Here is a 17,913-nt window from a genome sequence, read left to right on the forward strand (position 1 = left end):
GTGTGAAAGTTTGAGTTTTGAAGTGAGAAGGTGTGGTTGTGTTTATGTAGCTTTAGAAAAGGGTGTTGTGTTTAGACATTGGGGAACATGGAGGAAACGTTTGTGAAATGTGTTTTAGCATTTGAGAAAAACTGTAACTAACTAATGATCTGATCTGTTAAGCATTATATAATGTTTGCTAATGTTTTATTAATGTTTTATAATTTATAAAAGTGTTATCCTTGCAGAACTTATTGTTCTATTTCTTATTGGCCATTTTGAGGAAGTCCAACATTACCATACATGGTGAGACACACCAAGCTGCTCAGACATTATTAAAGGAGTCAGTGATGAAACTCTGAAGCATTTTAATTGGTGTTTTCATGGCGTTGAAGAAGAGGGCTGGTCGAGTGTCAGAATAAAAACCATCTGCTTCCTCTTCCTCATCACTCCTGCTTCACTGCAGACTCACACAGCATCTCTGAACATCCTGACCTGAGCAACAGAGAAAATGGTAAGTCATATTCACACTCCTTCATCACTTTATATGCCATCGTCATCAGTGCTAAAGCTCCTCATGTGACCTCACACAATTCTAACAGCTGATAGAAACTGTCAGATCATTCACTTGCACAAAGATAAATGTCAAACAGAGCACAAGGTGCTGCAACACATTTCAGTATTGATCACAATTGATGTTTGCACAAGACCAAACAGATCATGCTGATAAATAGTGCTGCAGGATCATACATTAACTCTCTTTGTGCATCTGTATGGTATATAGATATTCCAACAATGTGATCCTCTTTGAACTCTGAGAGAAAAAACATGAGTGTGGACATGTAAAAGCTTTTGAGAAAGAGTTGCTTTAATGCTAACAGAAAAATTGGATATTAAAGTCACCAAGGTATTTTGCTATTTATTAAGTCTGTTGTGTCAAGAAATTATTATTATTATTATTATTATTATTATTATTATTAAAATATTTTTAAACAATATACTACAATTAATTGTTTTTTTTTTTAATTCTATAGGCCAAAACAGCAACAAATGTTACAGAAAAATATGTTCTGAATTGCAATGGTTAATGTTACGCTGTTCTGAAAAATTAATGCACAAGCCACTTAATACTTTACATTTTTATTACTATTTTTTTTTTTTTTTTACTACTTACTACTTACTGCATAGTTTTTTTTCTTTCAAAAATAATAATAGCAAGTGTGTATGAGACACTTCTTTTTTTTTTCCAAATAAAAGTTTAATTTAGCAATATACCATACAAAGTCATAAGAGAAACAACTGAATACAAAAATCATGAGAGTATTACATTTCACAAACTGTTACTTGATTAATATACTTGTGTAATGTGATGTAAATATAGTAACAATACCTTTAGAATTCACAATCTATAAAGAAAGATTAATATTTTCAGCTCATTTGAAAACTAAATGAATGCCTTTGATACATCAGCAGAATATTTAAGATTTTAATCCGAAAGATTAAAAATGTGTCATTTGGAGACAGCAGGTTAGGGTTATGAGAGCCTAAGACAGTGTTTCCTTCTGCTTTACAAGCGTAACACTGATTCTCTCACAGCGGAAGAGAGGAACATGAGCCTCAGTCTGAAGATCTTTTTCTGTGTCAAACTTCCAGCTGACAGGACAGGAGAGACAGAGAGGAGAGTGGGACATGAGTCAGATCAGACTTTAGCCAATATGGTAATAACTAGAAAACTACAACTGTTGAGTGTTGATTATTTTATATTTTTGCTCTTTATAGGTTTTCACTATGCCTTTGAGGGTCCTTCTTCTCGGGATTGTTTTGCTTTCCTGTATTCAAAGTGTGGTGAATGAAGATGTGGACATTAACACCCTTGCCAGGATTCAAAAATTTTTTCATGACAAGTATGTTTTCATGTTGCTGTATGAAATGAAGGGGTAACACTGTACAGTAAGACTGTATTTGTTAACATTAGTATATGCATTATGTTATGCAATGAAAATGTGATCTCACTATATTCAAATATAGCTAATCATAACTAAAGTGTGTTTGTAGCACAAATACATGTTTGTATGTTTGCATGGAAACATAAAACATACAGATGAATGACACAAAATGAGTTTGCCTAAATGTAAAAGTTTGTACTGTTGTTTCACACAGTTTCAGAATGCATGTTTGATTTCTCAGTTACTTTGCATATGTAAATGGTGATAATTCTTTCCTTTTTTTAACCAGTTATTATAACGGTGGCCAGTATGCAGTAGGCATCAATGTCCCACAGCAGCAGTGCCGAAGTGGATTCTACCCCACAAGACGCAACTTTCTGACACATGACCCATCAGGAAACAGTTAGACCTCTCATACAACGTGACAGCATGTATGTCTACAGAGGCACTGAACTCATCGCTGCAGGGGTTCATAGAGATGCACATTCAGAGCATTTACTGATGAATCCTCCAAATACTTCTCCTTTGACAAACTTGATGAATACAAACAGAGATGGATGTGTGGTTTTCTACACCGCAAATAGTCCCTGTATAAACCGTTGTCTCAATAACAATTACAGAAACAATATTATACTAGGTCTTAATAATTTAAATGCATACCAGGGAATTAAAGCCTTTGTTTTCTCAAATATCTTCACAAATGACCAAAATAGCCCAAATCTTAGAACTGAACTACAGAAGATTGCTGATCGTGTGCCGCTTTACCGCTGTAACTATGGTAGTTGTATCCTTTGTGGACAACCAGGTTCAAACATACCAGTGATAAATCAATGTTTAATAACATAGGTCTCACTTGCTCACTAATGTTGAGTTTCTTGTTTGACAGCGATGCTTTAAATGAACCGATGAGCTAGTTATCTGCTGAGACTTTTGAAGATACACTTCAGTGCTTAAATAGCCTTTCACATGCAGCTTTTTGCTTTTTCTTTCAAAAAGCACAATACTTAGAAATTCGTAAACTATTGCAGGGGAGAGTAAATATTCACCTTTCATGATTATAATCAAATTCAGCAACAATTGGAAATTTGAAGGTCTTGATAAAGGACACGTACCAGTAGATTAAAGCTTTTGTATTCAGAAACATTTGGCATTTTGAACGTATAGGTTTAATGCTGTGAGCCACAATGTTTTTTGACATGTTGTGATTAAAATGCTTAAATGACAAAATTTGTAATGATTTCATAAACATTGCTTGCTTGGGGAAAATAAATACATTTCTATGCACCACTTTCTGTTCTATTCTTTAATTTTACACAACACACACACACAGTGGTACACAGTACTGTACACACGGGATGTTCACACTGTGAGGAGGTGGAATCAGGAGTGACATTCAGGCCCTTTTACATTTTTCCAACAGGGTTCCAAACTCTCAAATTAGAAAATGTAATACATGAAAAATATAAAATTATTTCTGAAAAAAAAGTGCAAAAACAAATAGGGCCATTTAGAATTTTTTTTAAATAATATTTGAGATTTTTTTTTTTTTTTTTTTTTTTTTACTTTAGTTTAGATCCTTCATTATCAACAAGTTGAACTTGTCTTTGGCTTCACTATACACCATACACCAACACAAACTCGAACTGAATCAAAGGCTCAGGTCGTTCTTGGTTTTAACCAAGTTTTTATTTATTCAGACGTGTCTTCAACATGTCTTGTACATTCTAGTCTTGCAGCCCTTTTTGTGTCCCAACAATGCCGTCAGAAAGAAAAAAAACACGTAAAACTTAAATTAACCCTCTAAAAGTGGTATTTTTCACATAATAATAAACGAAAAATACATACAAAATGAATAAATAAAGTGCACATTCAACACGAAAGAAAATACACTTAATTGGCTAATTATCCATTAACACAGTCATAGCTAACACACACGTTCACATACGGCAAAGCAATTAACACGATAAAACACATACCTCATTGGCCTCCCTAGAGGAAAAAAATTGGAGGGTTACAGTTTCTTCTTCTTAAACAAAAAGACAATATAACGTCTTAGCACTTCTTCCAGGCGTAACTCTTACAGACATGATACGAGTGAAGCACCTCGTGTGGTTCTTCTACATGTAGTGCACCGGAAAAAAATATCCTGATAGCAACAATTAAATAATTCCCAAGCGGAACAAAAAAGAAATAGGTTCCCCCCTTTTTCTATGGTTTTAGCTGAATAATATGAAATGAATTGACATGTATTAACAAAAAATATTTTACTTATTTATTCTAATGATTATTTTGAACATTATTACTATTTATTGACCTTTTAACTGTAAAGTGCATTTTATGAACTGAAATATATGAGAGTTGCCTCTGACGGCAGTCAGAAGATTTATGACTGGGAAAGCACATTGGGACCCGCGTTTATATTAGAAAAACTTTCCAGTGCTGGAGACAGCTAAGAGGGAAGGCCTGAAAACAGACACAGAGGCTGCTTTGATCCTGCTATTCTTGCGAGTACACTGGGTTTTGATTGTCTGGAGCTGCTGTGCTGTTTGTGACTAACACCGAACACTTTGTATTTACTCTTGTGTTCTGTATGTTTATTTTTTGTGCTTCATTGTTATTCGTTCATCAACTGCGCTTTATTTTTCGTGAAGCATTTTGCTGTGCGTCAGCTGTGATAAACAGACATCCACTCGCGTTGCGTGTGTAACAGTGGCCAAATAGTGAGAGTTTTGCAGTTAAACTAGCTACTGCACACTGACGACTGCTAGAGAATGAGGTGCGTAGCGTCATTAGTGCATTCGCCTCGCCTAATGTTTAACTAATGTTAAAGTTTGCACTGTTGTTACACAGTTTCAGCATGCATGTTTGATTTCTCAATTACTTTGTATATGTAAATGGTGATAATTCTTTCCTTTTTTAACCAGTTTTTATACCAACAGTATGCAGTAGCCATCAATGTCCCACAGCAGCAGTGTCAAAGCGGATTCGAACCCACAAGACACAAGTTTCTGATACATGACCCACCAAGAAGAGTTAGACATTACACAACACGTCACAGCATGAATGTCTACAGAGGCCATCAACTCATCGCTGCAGGGTTTCAGATGCACATTCAGAGCATTTACTGATGAATCCTCCTGATGCATTCCTCTCTTCTCCTTTGACAGACTTGATGAATAGAAGAAGGAATGGGTGTGTGGTTTTCTACACCTTAAATAGTCCCTGTATAAACCGTTGTCTCAATAACAATGACATAAACAATATTTTGCAAAGTCTTGTCGAATTAAAACGTGTACCAGGGAATTAAAGCCTTTGTTTACACACGTCTTCAGAGATGACCAAAATAGTTCAGATCTTAGAAATGGACTACAGATGATTGCTGATTGTGTGCCGCTTTACCGCTGTAACCGTGGCCGTTGTATCCTTTGTGGACAACCAGGTTCAAACATACCACTGAATAACCAATGTTTAAATTAAATTAAACTAGGTCTCACTTGCTCACTAATGTTGAGTTTCTTGTTTGACAGCGATGCTTCAAATGAACTGATGAGCTAGTTATCTGCTGAGACTTTTGAAGATACACTTTAATGCTTAAATAACCACATGCAGCTTTTTGCTTTTTCTTTCAAAAAGCACAATTTTTACAGATTAGTAAACTATGGCAGGGGAGAGTAAATGTTTACTTTTCATTTTAAAAAATTATTGCTTTTGAGTGATTGTAATCATATATAGGGAGATATGAAATTCAGCAACAACTTTTGAAAACCTTGATAAAGGAAAAAAATACTAGTAAATGAAATCTTTTGTATTCAGAAACATCTGGAATTATGACCAGATAGGTTTACTGCTGTGTGAAAAAAAAAATATTATTTTTTTTTTTTTTAATTAAAATCCTTGTTTGTTTATGCTTATGCATTTAAAATGTTTCATAAACACTGCTTGGGGAAATAAATACATTTCTATGCACCACCTTCTGTTCTATTCTTTAATTTTACATTTTACACAAACATGGTATATACTGTACAGGCAGGATGTTCACACTGTGAGGAGGTGGAATCAGGAGTGACATTCAGGCTCTTTTACATCTCAAAACATCTCCTTGATGGTAACAACTGAAATTGAGAATAAATATTATTACCTTTTTTCTGAACACATTCTGAACAATTTTTTTAAATGGTCCTACTCACACTTGATAATTTAATGGCAGTATGACCCTCTTTTCAAGCTTTAAAAAAAATGCAAATGTATCATAAAATAGTCGTATTCGACTTGTGTCGTATATTGAGAGTGATCTGAAGGCATAAGACATAGGGTTTGGTGAAAAACAAATGGAAATGTAATTTATTATTTAGCCTTAACTGTTGCTCTTGGTGGTTCATAGGGGCCGTGTTTCATTTTGAATGTTAAAATGGGGGTGAGATTGAGAACCACTGCTTCAGACCATCCTCTGAATGAATTTAACATAATCGCACACGCACTGCAGAAGTGCAAATGAAAGGGTGAACTTATCTTCGGCCTGTTGAATGTTTGGTTAAGCTGCCATAATGGGAACATGTGGAAGAAAGTAATAACTTTCCTAACTAATTGCAAATTTAGATACTAAATTTGGGGACAGCAATGTGGGAAAGTCTACCCTTTAATTGCACTTTCATACTTAACCACTAGAGGGCACATGTCTGTCTGTCTGTCTGTCTTTTTTTACAGTTTTTTACGATTGCTTACACACTAAAATTAAAAATAACACACAGTTACTAAAACCTTACACTCAAGGAGCAAAACCTTAGCCCAGATCTGCACAACTATAAGCACATTCTCAGCCTCACACTTTTTGCAAAACACTACACACATTGTTTTGCACAACACTAAACACACGTCTCTACATTAGACACAGAAATCTAACATAATGTCACTTCTTTGCCATTTCAAGACACTGCTGTCTAAAATATCACCCCTATAAACCAATTGATCAAACACAGCCGTCAGGTCTGCTTAACTGTAAACTCAACAATCAGGTGCAAGTACTATAAAAAGGAAAAAGGAAAAGGGTGAGTTTATGTATCTTCAACAACAGATACAGTAAGAGGAAGCAGTAAGAGGAAGAGGGAGAAACATCATTGGCCACAGAGCTATTTTGAATATCCCAAGACAACATGGTGGTAACATCACAATGTATGTTGCAATCACGCAGAATGAGGTCCTCCACCAGCATGGCAACTTAGGCCCTTACAGCACTGCCACATATTCACATTTTAGACAGACTGCACAAAATCGTCACAGCAGAAGTCCAGATGGATATACTGTCCTTTCCTTAAACCCATTGAGGAGTTTTTTTTTTTGTTGTTGTTGTTTGTTTTTTTTTTGGCATGGAAGGTTTACAATCTCCAGCCATATGTGCCTCATTCAAGCCATGGAGAAGCCCTGACCTAATTGATGCAGGGCCTGTGCAAATATGGATTCACCTTTCAAGAAGATCCTACCCTCGCTGTCTTGCGAGAGAGGACATCGTCTGTGATGTGGATGAAGTGTATGGCCAGATCCAGCTAGGCCAAGAGATGATGTTTTGGTGTTTTTTCTATTTTCTATTTTATTTATTTTTTTTAATTTAAAATCATGCTTTTGTTTTGTCTCCACAGATATTTTTGTTTGTGTACTATATTGTATTTAGAATATGTTCTGATTTTCAGTGCAAAATGTAACCTTTGGAAAGGCATTGATGTATTGAATGGTTTTACAATGTGGTGAGAAATAAATATTTTCATCAATATGCAGTACTGATCTTGTGTGTTTTTTTTGTTTGTTTTTTTGTTAATATATTCATGTGCACTGTAACAATATCTCTGAAAAAATCAAACATAGACTATATTATTAGAAAAGTATAAAAGTTACAAGTGTTTAAGATTGAGCACAGCAGTGTGTAAATGAATCAAACAGAATCAGAATGTATGAACCATGTGTGTTCCATACGGTGTCAAAGTTGGGTTTTGTTAAATTAAGGTAATGTTTTGAATGACGTTTTTCATTTTGCAAAAGATCTGAAGATTTTTGCTACTTGTGTGTGTGAATCTGTGAATTGTGTGTAGTGTTGTGACAAAATGAGCCTTGTTTTTAAAATTGTGCTTAAGCAATCATAAAAAACTGTAGTTAGTTCCCTACGCAGACCACATATTTTGCATATATGGAACAGTGGTAGTGGGAACGTTGTTGTATGAAGCTTTTACTGAAATGAAAACATGAAATTGCTGCCATTAATCAACAACAAATCCAACATACATGGTCTTTGGTTATTATGGAACCTTTTTTCTGCCACTGAATAAAAAAGCATAAAAGGTAATTGTGACTTTTTATCTCACAATTCCATTTATTTATTTTATAAATAAAACTTTTTTTTTTTCTGAATTGTGAAATATAAACTATAGGAATTGAGAGAAAACATCAGACTTGTGAGATAAAAAGACACAATTACCTTTTTTATTTTCTATTCATGGCAGAAATAAGCTTTCATAGGTTACACATGTGTAAAAGAGGAAAATCATACACTGTAAACGATTTCCGTTGTTTTCACAGTATTATACTGTGTTCTCAACAGTTCCCTACTGTAGAATCTGAGTACAGCATATTACTGTAGATTTTGTCGTTTTCACAGCTTGTTACTGTATTCTTAACAGTTTCCAACTGTATAAGCTGTGTACAGTATGTTACTGTAGATTTTCAATGCATTCTGGGAAAATATTAGCCTACTGTATATCTAAATACAGTAGGCTACTAAATGACCGCGAAAAACAACCACACACCTCCTCACGCATGACAGACTCATCATGATGAAAGCCCACAACAGTATGGTAGGTTAACTTTTCTCTCTTTTTTTCCCACTTTGTTTTATTCTGATGTTATTTCCAAGATATAAAGCTATGTTTTAGTTAATACATTTCCATAAAAATACACGAGTAAGCGTTCATTTTCAGGGAGAGCCGTTTCTTCGGGAAGAGCCGTTGAGAAGACAAAAAGCCTACTAGCTACCTGAAATTGGTAGGTCAGTTTTAAAAAGCATGTAATCGCCTTTTTTGTTTTGTACCAATATTGTTTGCAAGGTATAAATATGTTTTAGTTTATAAATATCCGTAAGAACATCGAAACGGGTGCTCATTTCCCTGTTAAGCCGCACTAAGTAGCTCTCTGAAAGCGGCGCTTTCAGAGACCGGCTGAACTAACGTGAGACAGGCGGGAAGAGTCGTTGTGAAGACGAAAAGCATTCGTGAAAATGGTAGGTCAACTTTAAAACGCATGTAATCACTTTTTTTTTTGTTTTGTACCAATGTTTTTTGCAACTTCAAGGTATAAATACTTTTGGTGCTGGCGCTCATGTTCCAGTTAAGCCGTGCTGACAGCATTTTTTTCACAGGGGAGACAGGGGAGAAGAGTCGTCGCAATAAAGAAGACAATTTTCTTTATGGCATGTGGTTTTAAAGGTGCCCTCGAATGCTTTTTCACAAGATGTAATATAAGTCTAAGGTGTCTCCTGAATGTGTCTGTAAAGTTTCAGCTCAAAATACCCCATAGATTTTTTTAAATTAATTTTTTTAACTGCCTATTTTGGGGCATCATTAACTATGCACTGATTTTTTTCAGCCACCGCCCCTTTAAATCGCGTGCTTCCTGCCACACGAGCTCTCGATTATATTACAGTGCATTTACAAAGTTTACACAGTTAATATAACCCTCAAATGGATCTTTACAAGATGTTCGTCATGCATGCTGTGTGCATACATCGAATCATGTGAGTATAGTATTTATTTTGATGTTCACATTTGATTCTCTATGAGTTTGAGGCTATGCTCTGTGGCTAAAGCTAACATTACACACTGTTGGAGAGAATTATAAAGAATGAAGTTGTGTTTATGAATTATACAGACTGCAAGTGTTTAAAAATGAAAATAGCGACGGCTCTCTTGTCTCCGTGAATACAGTAAGAAACGATGGTAACTTTAACCACATTTAACAGTACATTAGCAACATGCTAACGAAACATTTAGAAAGACAATTTACAAATATCACTAAAAATATCATGTTATCATGGATCATGTCAGTTATTATTGCTCCATCTGCCATTTTTCAATATTGTCTTTGGTTACCTTGTCTGTGCACAGATCCAGACGTTAATACTGCCTTTCCTTGTCTAATGCTCGAACATGGGCTGGCATAATGCAAATATTGGGGTCATACATATTAATGATCCCGACTGTTACGTAACAGTCGGTGTTATGTTGAGATCCGCGTGTTTTCCGGAAGTCTTTTAAACAAATGAGATTTACATAAGAAAGAGGAAACAATGGGGTTTGAAACTCAATGTATGTCTTTTCCATGTACTGAACTCTTGTTATTCAACTATGCCAAGATAAATTAAATTTTTCATTCGAGGGCACCTTTAAGATGTAAGATGATATGTATTCACTGGTTATTGTTGTATACTGCTACTAATTAAGTACTTTAACTCTTCAAACTTTATTTTTATATTTCCAACATTTATTTTCCACTGGCACAATGTGTTAATGTGATTTTAGTGGTATGAATTTAATTGTAGCCTATTTTGTTAATTAATGAAATATGCTGGTAAATTTCTGTATTGAAGTTAAGAAATGTAAAAGATGAAACCTAAATAAAGTTGATCTGAAGCAATAATTTGTGTTATTGAATATGTAACAGTTAACTTAAAATAAATAAAAAATAACTGTGAAATAACTACAGTAGTTTTAGGCATACTGTAAAATAAAGTACATCATAATGCTGTACTTTATTTTACAGTATGCCTAAAACTACTGTAGTTATTTCACAGTTATTTTGTCCTGATCCAGCTACTCCTCTGCTCCTTCATCTGTTCCTCTCCTTCACCTAGACATTTTTTTTCTCTCTCTCTGCTCCTCTGTGTTGTTCTTCATCCACACTGAACAAATCCGATCATATTATACTGTGTTCATGTAATGAAAATAACTTCAACAACTAACTATGCCTCCAGCTGAGATTGGAATCTACTATTTCTCAATATTTCAGTACTGCCACTTAAAAATGCTTATCGATTGTTTCAGTATTTGTTTTATATATGTTTTCAATACTTTTGAGCTGCTGTTGTTAGAAAAGTATAGGTTTTATCCTATATTCAACGATTGGAACATTAAGTCTTCATTTCTGACTTGTTGTGTTTAAGCATTTGCAAATAAAATGAGAAAGATCCATGATTTTGGTATGGAGTAAGCTTGCATGAAAGGAAAATTTCCAGTGCTCTCCCCACCCTCAATACCACGACTGAGGTGAGACCCTTGAGCAAGGCACCGTACCCCCAACTGCTCCCCGTGCGCCGCAGCAATGGCTGCCCACTGCTCCGGGTGTGTGTTCACTGCTGTGTGTGTGCACTGCTGTGTGAGTGCACTTGGATGGGTTAAATGCAGAGCACAAATGCCGAGTATGGGTCACCATACTTGGCCACATGTCACATATCATATATCACATGTATCACATTTAAGCCTTTTGGAAATGTGTTAATTGACTGCATTTTGTGTGAAAGTGACATAAATTGTGTTAATGGTATATGGTCACAACAGATGGACGTTCTGCTAAATGTGTTTCGAAAATGTGACAACAGATTGGAAAAAAAGTGTGTAAGCAATTGAAAAATAATGTAATTGCAGGTGCAAAAGTGATATTGAACCAACATCACTTTGTTATGTTAAAACCTGTTGAAACCCATTTTCAAAAGTTTGGGATTTCCAGGGGGCGCATCACAGAAACTTTCTATCTTAGGTCTTAACTTAAGATATGTTAATTCAGGATTTTTCACAAATTCGTATTACAAAAACAAGTTGAACTTGTTACTTAAGTTGATTTAGGATTCTTATCCTATCTCCTCATATGTATATTGACATCTCATGAGATTGCTTCATCTGATTGATTTTTGAAGGCAGCATAGATGTATCTTTCACTGTCTTTGATATCCCACAATCCCATTCTTTCCATTCTGTGAAGGTTGAACTAAAAAATAAAAATGGCGTCTGAAAGTTGGGGTTGGTGGTCAGCAGGGACCTAAAAAAAAGTGCACTCCCCTACCATGCGAGACCAGGGTACTGACCAGGGTACTGAGACTACGTGAAGGACGTGGTCCCTACCCCCCCCCCCCTATATGAAGGGCTATATGAAGGACTGAGAATAACCGTGGTATAAGCGGAATAACTGACTCCGCTTCGAGTCGTGATCGAATCACCACCTCAGGTGTGCATTATTTTTCTAATAATTCAGCGGCCGTAGCTTAAATAGTGTTTTGACATCGACAACCCAAGTGCATTTTACCTCAAACTTGCGTCTAGTTAACTATCTAAAGTAGCAATCGCTTCTCGGGTCGACATTAACACACTGACAAAATTATATTCAGAATTAAAAATATTTTTATACCACTTTTTAATGTGTGATTGTGTAAAGGTTTTCACTAGTGATGGGCAGATCGAGGCTTCATGAAACACTGAAGCAGCTGAATCAAATGTGCCGTAATGATTCGAGGCTTCGAAACAATCTGACACTTGTCTCCACGGTGACCCCTAGTGGTCAGAGCAGTGCAAATGCAACAAAACTCAGGCCAAACATGCATTAAAAATACACTTTAACAAATGTATTTCAAAAGTTTTATTTAAAGTAAAATCAATTAAATGGAATTAACTAATCATCTAATAAGATTAAATATCGAGTGTCTGTATAATTTGTGTTCTTTTATCAATTTTAAAGGCTTGTATCTGTTCCATGGCTCAAGCTAAACAGGCCAATAAGAGATTAATAACTACCATTATTCATTTTAATTATTCTAATGTATAATTAAAACATCTACAACTGTATAAAACTGATCGGAGATCAGGTAAAACCATAGGGTAAAGCCCTAGACACTTGTTCAATAGTTCTCAGTGAATCTGCATGATTCATGGGCTCACTTTATCATCGCCCTCTATCGGTGAACCACTGAAATTTCGAACTGTTTCGAAACAGTGATGACGTAATGAAGCCTCGTTTACTAAAATCACGTGACTTTGGCAGTTTGATACACGCTCCGAATCACTGATTCGAAACAAAAAGATTCATGAAGCTTCGGAGCTTCATGAAGCAGTGTTTCGAAATCGGCCATCACTAGTTTTCACGAGATACCAACCTTTCGCGAACTTGCTTCCAACACTCGTTCTCATGGAGGCGCGGTGTGCACGGAGGGGAGGGGCTGTGCGCGCGCGAGTATGTGAGAGAGACGCGTGAGTGAGAGACGCAGGGAAATGAAATGCAGCTGAACGTTTGCTCCATGAAAGACATTGACAAAGACGAAAACTAAGGACATTTAATCTATCATTTTATTTTATTTTAGTTAGTTTTGCCAAACATACATTACAGTTTTGGTTAGTTATCGTTTTTTTTTTTTGTAATGCCTCGTTTTTATTTTTATTTCAGTTACGACGATGTTTTTTCCCACCTAGTTTTCGTTTTTTTCGTTCGTTTTCGTTAACGATTATAACCTTACTCACCTTTCCGACAACGTTAAGTCGTCTCACCCGACAACCGCGACAATCTCCTTCTAGTGCCGCTCATGCAGGCTCAGCTCAGGTGCCGATCGCGTGCAGCGCTGCAGCCACGTAAACAGAGCTTGCACTTCCCCTACTGACTTTCACTTTCGGACGGGTGCCCGAATATGGAAGTGAATGAGGCTTTGCGATTTTTTTTTTTTTTTTTTTTTTTATAATCTACGTGAAATTCTGCAGCCATTGTACGATTTTTTAATTTATTTTTTTCCACCTCGGAAGGGCAACGTGAGTCGAGAAGGGCATATGGGCAGTTGCCCGGGCAACCTGAGCAACCCCCCTGTGCACGTCCCTGGTGGTCAGTTTGTGTATAAATATGTTTTTGACCATTGTTTTCCACTTATGATGTCATTTCACTCCATCAGGTTCAGTAATCAACTGTCAGGTCTGTTAAGCAACCAATGATGCCCAAGCAGCAGCTGTGAAGTAAACACTGGAGAAACAAAAAACTATGCCGATGACACTCAGCTCTGTCTTCCTATCAAAAATAATAACTGTTCTGTGTCTAGTCTGTTTGACTGTTTGTGTCACAATAAGTGTTGGATGGACAAGAACTTCTTACGGATAAACAAGGATAAAACTGAAATTATTATCTTTGCCCCCATCAGATATGACTTCTGACATAGTCAATCAGCTTGTTTCTCTTTCTATTAATGTTCATGACTGTGTCAAAAATCTTGGTGTCATTTTTGATTCCAATCTGAGTGATAAGCAGATTGGCGCTGTTGTAAAAAGCAGTTTCTGTCAGCTAAGATATCTTTGGTCAATGTTGCGTTCATATATCATTCGCACCAGAGTTCGTTTGTAAGCGGACTGAGACCCATCTTTTCAGCGGTCTCGGCCCGCTTGTTTGGTGCGCACCAGGGTTCGGATGGCAGCGTTCACACGTTCAAATGAAGCGCACTAAAGCCGAGTTCAGACTGCATGATTTTAGCCCCGATTTTGGCTCGGCAACAAATGCCCGAAATCACAGGCAAATCGATGCTCGTTCACGCAAGTGACAATCACGCAATGTGAATGAGCAAAGACGTGATCTGAGAAGATCGCCGACGCCCGTGAGATATTTGGCATGCTAAATATCTGGACCTGTCGGCGATTCAAAATCCTGCTGTGTGAAAAGTGTTCTGACTGAAAACTACATTGGCGATGACCGACAGCCAATGAGAGAGCAAGATACGGAGCAGCGGGGAGTTCAGGGAGGAGTTATAGACCACTCTCGTTGCAGAACATACAATCCTTGTTCCTCGCGTCTCCCCAAACATTTCCTCCTCCATATTCTTCTTTTCTTTTTCTTGTTTTCGCTGCAAATCAGCGCACAGGCAATTCGTATTGCAAGATTCTTGCGGGTTACCATTTTTAATAATAATCCCAGTCTCACGTGAGAACTCCGGTCTTGCATGCATGATATCGCGTTGTTTCCTTGTCACATCTCGCGTGTGTTTGGTTGTGAAACGTTGTTTGCGTGCCAGACAGAGTTGTCGGCGATTCTTCCTGTTGTAAAGTCATGCAGTGTGAAACCTTCTGTTGCCGATCCATCGTGCAGTTTGAACAGCAGCGACTGAATGCTGGCCAAGATAGTCATGCAGTGTGAAAAGAACAGTGACCCGACTGCTTTGAAAATCGTGCAGTCTGAACTCGGCTTAGAGAGACCGTAGTCTCAGTACCCTGGTCTCGCATGACAGATGATTTTTCATGCAAACCGGGCCCGTTTCGAACTAAACTGCCAGTGTGAAAGCACCATGTAACGCTGTTGTCGTGTAAATGAACAGCCAAAACACATTAAAAAGTTTTAATAGAAAATGGTGTCATGTAAACAGCTCCAAAGATATTTTGTTTTTCCACTGTCTCTGTTTCATCCTGTGGCCTCACAGTACTGTAGAAACTGATAAAAATGCTCACATCATTAACACTTACAAAACTGAGTGTCAAACAGACCACAAGGCCCTGCAACACATTGGTACACTAAACACAAGGCCAAACTCATCCTGTGTTACTGCTCATATATGAACTCTTTTTGTGCATCTGTTTGTAAATACAGTAGATAGTGTAGTAGATGTTAAAATTCTAACAGTGTGATCCTATGTTTGACAGTGGATTTTGACAAAAAAAAAAAAAGTTAGGTTGCAGCAACAATGTAAAATCGATTGACAATTCTATGAAGTAGTATAAATATTTCAAAAGCCTATTAGTTACCATAACAGTGCTATAGCCATGGGAATGACATAATATCTGTTATCCACTTTGCTTGGTTGTGGTTTGAGTCATGATATGTGGTTGTTGGTTCTGGAATAGTACCAAATTTCCATGACCCGAGAGAAGGTTCATCTGAACATCTCTTAAAAAAGGCACTTTGTTTACAGTTCATTCCTTAAGGTAAGTGGCTTGAATTCATTTAGCTCAAAATTCAGCTTTAGATTATTTTCACATCCACAGCTTATGAACAATTCTACAGATTTTCTTTGTGCTCCACATTAAGAACTTGATGCATTATGGACAGATACTGTATGTGTTAAGATATTTATTTTACATAAACGTCCAAATCCTTCCTGAAGCAGCATAGTATGCTGAATGCACCTGTTTTTGACTGATGATGAAAAGTAGCTTATAATATAATAGTAAACACTGTACATTCAATGATATTGTGCTTCAGCTCTGTGCAGATGAATATGGCAATCATACTGTTCATAAAACATACATTACTTGGGTTAAGAGATAAGAGATATAACCAGTTTAGATGGAAAGGATCTCAAAATGACTAGCTGAAGATGTTACTGTAGCTTAATAGATACAGTTCTTCCTTGAAAATAATTCCAGCACATAATGAAATGACCCTTCAGAATAGATAATGCTTTACATTGAACTCTTTTAGAGAGCTACAAAAGGCAATTTACCTGTTCAATAAAATATTTATAATCACCTGTTGAGTAAAAACACCACCTCTGTGTCACTTTTACAACATTTCAAATCTCTCAGTCCTCGCCATCTCTGAAAAAACAAAGCCAATGTTGATTCTTGTTTTATTATGAGCACTGTCGTGTTCTCTTTTTGCCAGCAGACTCTCTTCAGTTCGCTGTTTGTTTAAAATGGGTGTTTCCCCAGAGGTTTGAGATTTAGCTTCTCTATGTCAACTTTTCTCACTTATTGTGAAAACTAACATGCCACTCCCACACCATACATGTGGAGCAACATTTCTCTTTTTACAGATATGAAGAGACATGCACAGACGAGCAGGTCTAAAATATAAACACTTATAATAAGCTTACCATAGTGAATCAGGATAAGAGCTCAAAAACATGTCCTGGAAGAAGGAATGATGAAGTATTGACTCAATTTTGAACAAAAAAGTTACATAGTGTACCTTTAAGTTGATTAAAGCTGCAGTCCGTGATTTTTCCTCTTTGTCTCCATCTCTTGTTTGAAACCTGCAATTGCAGTCATATGCGGAACAGTTATCTGTACGTGCGTTGTGCATCGGCACAGCTCGTCAGTGCGGATGAATCTAATGTTTTCTGTCAGTCACCGCACCGGTGTGGATCTGTACTTCAGAATCACTGACTCTACGTCTTGAAAGTATGTCCTTTCTAGATTACAATCCACCATCAAAATGATACATTTAATTATTTCAGCTGCTGTGAGAAAAGACTATAAATAAGACTATAAATTTATCCTCACGTGATAAAACCAACTAGCCTGGACTCCTTCCTTTCTGTTTACGGACGTGACGTAATGACGCACAGACTTTCCCGTGGAAATCCACCATGTCGCTCTTATTATAAAACATTATTACAAGCTTACCGTTGTGAATCGAGACAAGATAATTAGATAGTTTTGAACACTGGCTGGTTATGTACTTGCAAAAAAATTGATTTTGGATAATTTTTAACCAAAAAAAGTTGCGGACTGCATCTTTAATGTTGAATACATTTAAATCATTCCAAGCTTTTGGAAACTACAGATTTAAATGGTTTGGAATTCAAAAGTGTCGGGCAACATCAAGAATCAGAATGTAGGACATTCTCTTGATATTTGAGTCTTGTATTAGATTGTCATTCATTTGCCATTTATCCTAGTAATAATTCTAAAAGACAGTTCTTTTTGCATAAGCTCAAAAAGCAGAATTCACCACATCTTTATGCCACATCTCTACATGTCATCTACAATCCACAAACATCATCATGGTAAGTGATATCATTAGGTAGTCTAGTTTAAATATAAATTTTTCACACATTTTGAACAATTGCAATGTGATGCATAAAAGTGATGCAATTTTTTCATTTGTGTATATTTGTATTGATTATAATTTTAAGCATACTTAACAGTCCAACTTTAGCTAAATATCTGCACCAGCTTATTTTATTGGGTTGTCACACCATATATTGAAATTTATGTACTCT

The 17,913-nt window shown here is 36.4% G+C and overlaps 1 protein-coding gene and 1 long non-coding RNA gene across 2 annotated transcripts in view; both read left to right on the forward strand.

The window, feature by feature from the left end:
* LOC125248560 (NACHT, LRR and PYD domains-containing protein 12-like) overlaps window positions 1-17,913 on the forward strand; it is a 1,264,817-nt gene that overhangs the window by 599,801 nt on the left and 647,103 nt on the right. The window lies entirely within an intron of this gene.
* On the forward strand, window positions 239-3,212 carry LOC125248724. The gene is made up of 3 exons (XR_007180347.1): window positions 239-493; window positions 1,759-1,883; window positions 2,215-3,212. It is a non-coding gene; the product is annotated as an uncharacterized LOC125248724 (long non-coding RNA).

Source organism: Megalobrama amblycephala, linkage group LG16 (genome assembly GCF_018812025.1).
Source record: "Megalobrama amblycephala isolate DHTTF-2021 linkage group LG16, ASM1881202v1, whole genome shotgun sequence".
Classification (NCBI taxonomy): Eukaryota; Metazoa; Chordata; class Actinopteri; order Cypriniformes; family Xenocyprididae; genus Megalobrama; species Megalobrama amblycephala.